A 10,401-nucleotide genomic window follows, 5' to 3' on the forward strand; every position below is an offset into this window, starting at 1 on the left:
ATTTCCATATAGAGATATTCTGAGAACGAGAACATATTGTAAATGCACCCTTCCCTAAGGAGAAGGGTAGGATTTGAGAGACAAAAGTAGTATTTTTTACTGAGCATCTACTAATTAAACCTACTTGCAAACAGTACTGTGAGGGAGTCCCCACTTTACATGTGAGGAAGTAAATTTCAGAAAGATTAAGAAACTTGTCCTAATCATATAGTAAGTGCGAAGAGCCAACACATACATCCAGATATGCCTGGTGGGGAGCGTGTGCTGAGAAGCAGGGCAAAGCCAAGCAGAGGAGGCAGGAACCCGAGCGTGAGCAATTGTAGGGTGGGCGCCAGGGCCGGGACCACCACCACTGAGGCAGTGAAACACGAGACTCAGGTCCCACGGCAGCAGCCTGATGGTGCCGAGGAGAGCGCTGAGCGCCTCCAGTGGGATGGAGGGAGAAAGGCCAGGAACCGGCTGGCACTGAGGTGACCTCCTTGAGCCTTGGGATCCAGCCGGTTGAGGAGGGGCTGGACCGCGCTCAGGAGCACCCGGCCGCTGCCCTGCAAAAGCTGGAGGACGCAGAGAGGGCCGCCGATGAGAGGGAGAGAGGCATGTAGGCGACTGAAAACGGGGCTTGAAAAGATGGAGAAAAGATGGAACTCCAGGAAACCCAAGCACACTGCCGAGGAGGCAGATGGGAAGTAGGAGGAGGTGGCTCCTAAGCTGGTGATTGCTGAAGGGGGCCTGGAACACTCTGAGGACCGAGCTGAGCAGGCAGAGCGCCGCTGCCGGGAGGCGATGAGCAGAGCAGACTGCTGGGCTGGAACCTGAAGTGTGCGAGTCCTGCTGAAGACAGGGACTCTCGACAAGAAGACAGATATGAGGACGAGAGGAAGATTCTTACTGACAAACTCAAGCAGGCAGAGACCCGTGCTGACTTTGCTGGGAGGTCAGGAGCCAAGCTGGAAAAGACAATTGATGATGTGAAAGACAGACGGAAATGTACCAAAAAGGGGCACCTCGATACCCGAAGAATGCTGGACAGCGGCTGCTTGACCTGAATGTGATGGCGAGCGCCTCGGTCCCGCTGCTGCTGTCCCCCCTTGTGGCCCCGGTTGCCAGAGGTCAGCCTGCCCACAGCTGACCTTTATTTTTTTTAAAGATTTATTTATTTATTTCTCTCCCCTCCCCCATTGTCTGTTCTCTGAACGCTTCTGTTGTTGTCAGCAGCACGGGAATCTGTGTCTCTGTTGCATCAAGCGTCAGCTCTCCCTGTGGGTGGCGCCATTCCTGGGCAGGCTGCACTTTCTTTCGCGCTGGGCGGCTTTCCTCACGGGCGCACTCCTTGCGCGTGGGGCTCCGCACTCCTTGGGGGCACACTCCTTGCGCGTGGGGCTCCGCACTCCTTGGGGGCACACTCCTTGCGCGTGGGGCTCCCCTACGCGGGGGACACCCCTACGCGGGCGCACTCCTTGGGGGCACACTCCTTGCGCGTGGGGCTCCGCACTCCTTGGGGGCACACTCCTTGCGCGTGGGGCTCCCCTACGCGGGGGACACCCCTACGCGGGGGACACCCCTACGCGGGGGACACCCCTGCGCGGGGGACACCCCTACGCGGGGGACACCCCTGCGCGGGGGACACCCCTGCGTGGCGCGGCACTCCTTGCGCGCATCAGCACTGCGCATGGCCAGCTCCACACGGGTCAAGGAGGCCCGGGGTTTGAACCACCGACCTCCCATGTGGTAGACGGACACCCTATCCACTGGGCCACGTCTGCCGCCCGGCTGCTGACTTTTCAACTGGACTGATCTTTAACTGGAAGGCTGCTTTGCTCTCTCACAGTACTCACCTACCCACGCGCCCCTGGTCCCATGTCTCTCCCAGAGAATGCAGCTGGGCTAGGGGCTGAGCGCCTTTGGGAACATTTAAGGAAATGTGAGCACAATGCAAGCATCTTTAAAAGCATGTTATGTATACTTTTTTTTTTAAGTACTGGGCCTGGGAATTGAAACTGGTATCTCCTATGTAGGAAGCTGGTACTCTGAGCCCCAGCAGCTCCCCTGAGTTGGTTTTTTCATTTGTTTGCTCGTTGTTTGTTTTTTGTTGTTGTTTTTAGGAGGCAGTGGGAACCGAGAACCTGGGACCTTCTATGTGGGAAGCAGGTGCTCAACCACTTGAGCCACATCCACTCCCTATAAATTTTTCTTTTTTTAAGACTTATTTTATTTCTCTCCCCTTTCCCCCTGTTGTCTGCTCTCTGTGTCCATTCACTGTGTGCTCTTCTGCATCCACTTGTATTACCTGGTGGCACTGGGAAACTACGTCTCTTTTTTGTTGCATCATCTTGCTGCATCAGCTCTCCGTGTGGGCAGCACCACTCGTGGGCAGGCTGCGCTTTTTTCAGGGCCGCTCTCCTTGTGGGGTGCACTCCTTGTGCGTGGGGCACCCCTACGCGGGGACACCCCTGCATGGCACAGCACTCCTTGCCTCTAGTGGGAAGTGGAGGGAGAAAGACCGGGAACCGGCTGAGACCAAGGTGCAGGATGCCCCTGCATGGCACGGCACTCCTGGCATGCGGCAGCACCGCGCATGGGCCAGTTCACCACACGGGTCAGGAGGCCTGGGTACCGAACCCTGGACCCTCCCTATGGTAGACAGACGCTCTATTAGTTGAGCCACGTCTGCTTCCCCCTATAAATTTTGAAATCACCCTTTTTTTGTTGTAGCAACCATTTGTAAAGCATTCCAATAATTCCACAGCTCTGAAGCAGTAATCTAATCTCTTTCTCGCTTTTGGAAGGTAATTTTTCAGCTTAATACATATTGCCTTCTCCAGAGAGGAGGGAAAGAGAGATGGGCCTATCTCACAGCAACCAACACAGCCCAGGGGAAATTTATTGCTCTATACAAAGCACCAGTCAAACCAGAAGAGTGATCCCAGGAATTAGCGGAAAAAAAAAAAAAAAGGCATTGTTCATGTTTTCAGCTTTAAGGTATCTTTGAGCAAATCTCTCCTTTTTAAAAATGTATTTTCTCATCAGAAGTGATACTATGGTGAGACCTCTAAGACCAAATCTCTGTCCCGTCCTTTCTCTCCCCCTTCCCAATTGCTCACAGAATGGATCATGTGTCCCTTATGTGGCGGTGACCAACCACTGACTTACTTTCCTGCCTCCTTTTAAAAAAGGAAAAAGCAAATTACATTTTTTTGCCACTGATATGGAACGTGTCATCACCCTTTTCTGGGTATGAAGCTCATGTCTCTAAAAGCACCAACTTTGGATAGGTCAGTGCCAGAGAAATCTTGAATACCTTATGTACAAAACTTTTTAAAAATTTTTATATTCTTTTCAAACTTTGCTCCTTTGGGGCGGGGGAGCCCTGGCCACCCCCTCTGGCCGTGAGTGCTCTCTACAGTCTGGGTGGCAGTGCTGCTCTTCCACAATCCTTTTGCCACCTAGAGCCCCCTCTTTGTGAGGTTTCGGTGAGGTCTGTCAGGTGTGCACCCTGCAGCGTATTGACTTGAAATATACTCTCCTTTGGTGTGGTCTCTTTTGGGGACCGATTGGGAGAAAGAGAAACCAATAATGCAACTGTTTTGATACTGAAAATTAATGTTTCAAAAACAAACAAACAAAAAAAGAAAACGTGTGTGCTGGTTCTATCATACCACCTTCCAGAGCTCAGTAATATTAAGACTGTGGCACATTTTTAGACTGTGGTTAAACAACAAATGAGATTTGTTTGCAACAAATGAAAATACCGTTTCTGTAGCGTTAATCCTGAGTTTTGACTGCTCTTTCTATTCTAGGCTTTATACCAGTGATGATTTACACTCTATCAGATGATGGTTCTGCCAGACCATTTCATAAAACTCCTTCAGTTTATGGCTGTGGCTTTGAGTTGACCAAAAAAGGAACTGGCATGAGATGGGAGGGGAAGAGTAGAATAGCCACCATCTCTCTAAAAGCCATTGTGACTTCATAAGACAGACAAAGTTCCAGTGGGTTCCAGGGTGCCCTAGCTTTCCTCCACTTCTCATCCAGCTCTTCTTCACCAGATGCTGAGGTACAGGCCCACAGAGGTAGCAGCTCCCACATATCCCCCACCACCACCACCAGCACCCCTTGGCAGTGTCTGTTCGGCAGTTGGTCATGATTGGCTTCTCAGACTGACTGGCAGGTGGGGCTCACCCCTTCAGACCTTCACTTCCCCAGGTCCTCTCACAATAGTATAATGTCTAAGTCCTGTAAGAAATCTTTTTCCATAACGTATAGTGGTTCTTCTTCCCTGATAAACCCTGACTACGTAACAAATACCAGTACTTTCAAAAGGAAATGGTGGAGATGGCCAGGAGCCATCCACATCCCAGTGACCAGAGAATAGAATGTTCCAGCAAGTTGGCACTTTGCAAGCTTTGGATCATTTTGGTTGCCAATATTTTCATAGCCTCAAATCTAGGAGCTGAAACATTCACAGGTCGGAGTGTACAAATGCACTGCATGGAACTCAGCCACTGCCCACAAGAACTACCCAGCCCAGCTCTGTCACAGGGAGACTCTGCATCCAAGATCATACTTGATTCAGCTCAGTGAGGTAGAAAATCATGGCCTAAGAGTCAAAGACTGGCTTCCAGTCAAAGTTTCAACCCCCTAAATAAGGCACTTAACCTCTCAGGACTGGTTTCCTCTCTACAGCTCAAGAAGATGCAGAAGTCCCTTAGAAATAAATTTTTATGAAAAACAGATTCAAAATCACTAGTGATTCCAAACACATTATCAGAAGAATTTTGTCAAATAGTCAAATACATGGGAAAGGGCTGATCCTAGAGAGGTGTTTTAGTTGCCCGGCTGCTAAAATAAATACCATTCAATAAGTTGACCTAACAACAGGAATTTATGGGCTCGCGCATTTCAGAGGCTAGAAGGCTTGCTTCCTCCGAGGTCAGCCTCTTCTGGCTGGCCAGCTGTATGTGGGGTTCCTTGGCTTTTCAGACACAGGGCAACAGTCAGGACAATGTCCTCTCCCTTCTCCAGATTCTGTTCATTTCTGGCTTCTGGCTGCCCCCTGTGGTTTCTCTCTCTTGTCTCACTTCCACTCTGCTTACAAAGGACTCTAGTAATTCAGATTAAACTCAGCCTGACTCAGTTGGGCCACACCTTAACTGAAGTAACGTCTTGAAGAGATCTGATTTACAATGTTTGCAATGGGCCCACCAGACTGTGGACTAAGCCCAAAAATATGTCCAAACTGAGGTATACAATTCAATCCACCACAGGAGGAAAGGAGCCTCGTAACGAAACCACTAATCCTCATACTTGAGCACACACAATATTCTTCTTGGCTAACACCACATAAGGCAGATTTAGAATTTATTGCTGCTGACATCGCAAGAAGTTGTAATTTCTATGGAACTCATCTTACAGGTGGGGAGTCCATCTGTTTTTCTGTTGATTTTAATAGCTTGGCTTTGCCTATCAGTTCTATAATTTTTGTCTGCTCTGTGACGTTAAGATGACCTATATGATCTAGAGCTTCAGTTAAAAATTTAAAGGAAGGGAATAGACTAGCCTATATACATTTTTTGAAATTGCCATTATGACACACCCATTTGGGTTGTTTCCAGACTCTACTTGAAGGCTTACTGTGATGGGAAATTCACTCTTTTCAGAGACCTCTGACCCCATTAAGGCAATTTCCCAATCACTGCACTGTGAATGGATTACAGGTTACCAAGATATTGATCATCTCCACCATAGGCAGGCAAGAGCCCTTAGACTACTCTTTTCCACAGTGAGCTGTACAAACTCACTCATTTTCTACTATAGCCATAACAGATAGCAGTTATTAGATAGCTCGAAGATTTTCTTTCATATCGAAATAATATCACCCTTTCTGCAAAGTCCACCTCACTAATCCTAGTTTTTTTCTTTCTCAGAAAAAAAAAGTATTCCTTCCTATATATGACAGCTCATCAGCTGTTTGAAGATCTGTTGCAAGTTTTCATATTACCACCACCACCACCAATTCTTCTCTGAGGAAATGTCCATTTCCTTGGACTGTTCCTCACAGACACAATGGCATGTTTTTAAGATTCTACATTTCTTCCCTGAACACGCTCTTCATTTTCAATATTCCTTACCTATGTTTGGAATAGAACATGACATTTAATTTTCAATTAGCCTAAGATCTACAGGAATAAAAAAATGTATTAAAACTGATCCCAATCTGTCAGTGGGGCATACTTTGGAATTTATGCTCCCCAGTGTAACATGTATTAGTCAGCCAAAGGGGTACTGAAAAGTCGGTTGGCTCTTATAAAGGGTATTTATTTGGGGTAGAAGCTTACAGTTACCAGCCATAAAGCATAAGTTACTTCCCTCACCAAAGTCTATTGCCATGTGTTGGAGCAAGCTGGCTGCCAGGGTTCAGCCTCCCTCTTCCTCTAAAGGCCCTGCGGTCCAGGTTCCTTCCAATATCAGCTGTAGGCTGGATAAGTCTCATTTTTCTCCCAGGGCTCATTTCTCTCCAGCTCAACTGCTCTGTTTTCTCCACAAAGTCAGCTGCAGACTATGAGACTCTCTGGGCTTTGCCTCTCTCTCCGGGGCTTGATTCTCTCCGGGCTCAGCTGCTCTGCTCCCTCCACAAGACCAGTTGTGAACTCTCAGGTGAACAGCTTGTCTCTCTTTCCAGGGCCTTTGCTGTGTCTTTGAAGATGACTCCATTCCTCTTGTACTTCTCCTACATGTTTACTTTCCAGGGTTCCAGCTCAAAACTCAAAACTCTGTTCTCTGCCATGTCTCTTCTCTGTGAGTCCCTGCCCACCAAAAGGGCAGGATGTAACGTCCTAGTGACGTGGACCAATTAAAGCCTTAATCATTATTTAATCAAGTAAAAGTGAAACCTCTGAATCCAATATAATCTAATATGCCAAAAGGGACAGACCAGTTTACAAACATAACCCAATATCTATTTTTGGAATTCATAAATGATATCAAACTGCCAGGCAGAGTTAGACTCATTTATAGGTTCTCTACACATGGTTCTTCTGCCCCTTTTATTTGAACCTATAATTAGCACTGTACTTGATAAATGTATGTCCCAGAGACTTAAATCTTTGATCTGTCCATGTGCCAGCTGAGCCCTGAATTTCAGCAGTGTTGCAACACCTACTCTCCAGTTCACTGGACTCACCCAGGACGGCTAACAAGGGAAGGATGATGGACAACGTCCCTGCCAAGGAAGAAAGAGTGTCTGCAACTACAAGCAAGATAGTTCCATCCATCTGCCCCATGGGATCTAGGCTCCCTCTCATTTAGAAGCAGTGGGCATCACCATCCCAAATCCTCAAGATTGGGGAATGAATGATGGAATAATAAGTACACTTATTATTATTATTCTTGCAATGGAAGAACTCTTATTATTGATATAAAGGCAGTGACCACCAGAGGTTTTGAGGGATAGGAGAGGGAAGAATAGGTATAATATGGGGGCATTTTCAGGACATCCACACTGCAGTGACAGATAAAAGCCACTGTATACTTTGTCATAACCTACAAAATTGTGTGGGACAGAGTGTAAACTATAATGCAAACTGTAGTGCACGGTTAGCAGCAATGCTTCAATGTGCGTTCATCAATTGTAACAAATGACCACACTAATGAGGGATGTTGATGTGGGTATGTATGGGAGGAGGAGGGAGCGGGGCATATGGGAATCCCTTACATTTTTTATGTAACATTTATGTAATCTAAAGCTTCTTTACAAATAAAAAAATTAATTTAAAAAACACAACCGATCCCATAGTTTCTGCCTTGACAAATCCAGCAGGGTATACAGGATGCAATCTTTCTTTGCAGACTGAAAACATCACAGCGTATCCTGATCATCAGGTTCTGTTGTCTAACTGTAGTGGTTCTGCAGTCTCTGAGTTCTTGGAGCACATTCAAACTGTAGCATTCTGGGGCAAATCCCTAGAAGGTATTCTTAGACTTGAAACATCACCAAACAAGTCAACAATAACTACCACACAACTACCATCACCACATCTCAGCATCTATAAAAGGATCCACATCTATAAAAAGACCGACAGCTGTCACACCATATACTTGTTCCTCCTCCAACCCTGTGTCATTCTGTGACTAGAACTCCTTATTGCCCTGACCACTTTCTCTCAAATGCTCATGAGACAAAGCCCTCCCACTTTCCAGGAAACAGGAGACCTTTCCTAGGAACATTCTCAGGAAATTTTTCCTCACTCACACTGCATCTCACCATCTGGCTGGCCCACATTTCAGCTGACAGACATTGCCTTAATGTTGTGTACACTCAGTGTTACAGGAATATATTTTATCTCCTATGATTTTATGGAACATTAGAGACCAAAATCCTTTGGTCTCTGATATCAGATATAGAAAAATAGGTATAAGAGATTGGGCTGAGTTTGCCAACCCCGATCATCCCCTCAATGGATATTTGAAACACACATTCCAAGTTATAACTCATATTTGATCACAAGTGATCTTTCTAACTTCTATTTCTATTAATTCCCAGGCTAAAGAAATACAAACAGCCTATTTCTACAGACAGGAAAGAATGTGGAATGTCTGCTAAAGCAATTTAAAAGTAGAATTTTGCTTGAGAAGGTCTGCTGAAAATGAAAACAGCATTTTGAGTTACTGGTGGGCTTTCAGGTTTCTTTCTATACAAAGGATGATTATCTGGTACCCAGCAAAAGTTAGGTGACACACCACTTTGAGGATTTCCAACTCATTCTGCCTGGTGTTATTTTGTAGTGTGCCTTCCTAAAGTCCTGGCTTTTAAAGTCAACATCCAAGCATCTTCTCCTTCCTCCCTAGATTATCATCAGAGATGACCTGGTCGCTTATTCTTTCCCCCACCCTTATGGACCCAGCAGATCAACTGATCTTTCTGGGGTCTTTCCTTATCCTGATGTATGATCTTCCAACTTTAAGGGGACAGAGCCCTCATCCTTCAGCAGTAGAGAGTTTTGGTTCATTGTTTATTTTTGCTTTTGTTTTGTTTTTATTTTCAGCCTGTATCAGAAGCTCTCACTTCATAAAATACCTTATACCCTTTCTAATGCCCACATTTTATGTAATAGGACCCACAGGCAAACAAATGTTTTTTGACAGTATAGAATGTCTGCTCTTGTTACTAAAGGACCATCACACTGAGAGGTAAATATACTTAGTTTTCCTAATTGGAAAATAACACTCATCAAATTATAGAATTAGAAGACACTGTAAAGGTCATTTTGTCCAGCATGAACATTTTATAAATGAAGAAACCAGAGAAGGGAACTGACTTGTCCAAGATCACACAGCTAATTAATAGCAGAATTAAGACAAGAGCCCCCTATCTGTCCATTGCAATCCTGTGCTATCTCCACTGCAGGCACAGCATGAACTTTTTTGGCAAAGCTAATAAAAGGCTTCCAACTATTCTAAAAATACATCCAATCCTTATTTTAACATTTAGATGGTGTGGCATATGCTTAAATAAGTAATTTTTTCTTGCTCGATGTATGCTGTCTTTTGCTAATTTATATAAGATTTGGTAGGAATTTAGGTCTTTTAAGACAATCAAAAATCACTCAACTACATAAATCAAGTCAAAAAAAATTTATCACATGCCTACTCGGTGCCAAACAGTGAAGACATAAAGAGGAATAAGATGCTCTTTGTTCGCCGATGGAGTTCATCTAATGAGCCAAAAGGACATGTGATCAAGGCAAATTTCCTTGTGATTGTAAGTTTGAATGAAGTTTTTCGGAAGCTAGAGCAGAGTGACACGTTCTACCCAGAAAGGAGTAGACGTGGAGGCCTTCCCTGAAGAGGCAGCATTTGAGTTGCATATTGAAAGATGAGCAAGATTTCACCAGCAGGAGAAGGAGGCGGAGGACATTCCAGCTGAGGCCTGAGTATGAGCAAAGCAGAGAGGCATGAAAGTCCTAGCTATTTTGGGAGAACAGTGATTAGACTGGAGAGGCTGGGAGATAGGATAAAGGAAAATGGGGTGGTGGGAGAAAAAGTAGGAAAGTTAATTTGGGGCAAGATGAAGAAACTTGACTGCATGCTGAAAATGTTTAACTTGACCTTCCGGTAATGGGGCTGAGGTCTTTAAGCAGAAGAGGGCCGCTATCAGCTCTGCGTGGGGGGAGATGGTTCTGGTGGGAGTGTGAGAGACGGGACGAGGGGGGGTGGAAACCAGGTGGGAGGGCTCTGAGAAAGTCTAGGCAAGGCATCTGAACCAGGGCAGTTAGAGCAGCAGAAATAAGATGGGCTGGATTCAAAAGACGTTTAAGTATCTGTTGTTGACACATGTGTACAGTCATACGGACTATTCAACCCATGGAAATACCACCTGAGATGGTGACCCCACTGATCCACTTC

The 10,401-nt window shown here is 45.7% G+C and overlaps 1 pseudogene; it reads left to right on the forward strand.

The window, feature by feature from the left end:
* Positions 1–243: 243 nt before the first annotated feature.
* Positions 244–1,129, forward strand: LOC105746249 (tropomyosin alpha-3 chain pseudogene; annotated as a pseudogene).
* Positions 1,130–10,401: the final 9,272 nt, after the last annotated feature.

This window comes from Dasypus novemcinctus, chromosome 10, assembly GCF_030445035.2.
Source record: "Dasypus novemcinctus isolate mDasNov1 chromosome 10, mDasNov1.1.hap2, whole genome shotgun sequence".
In the NCBI taxonomy this organism is placed as follows: Eukaryota; Metazoa; Chordata; class Mammalia; order Cingulata; family Dasypodidae; genus Dasypus; species Dasypus novemcinctus.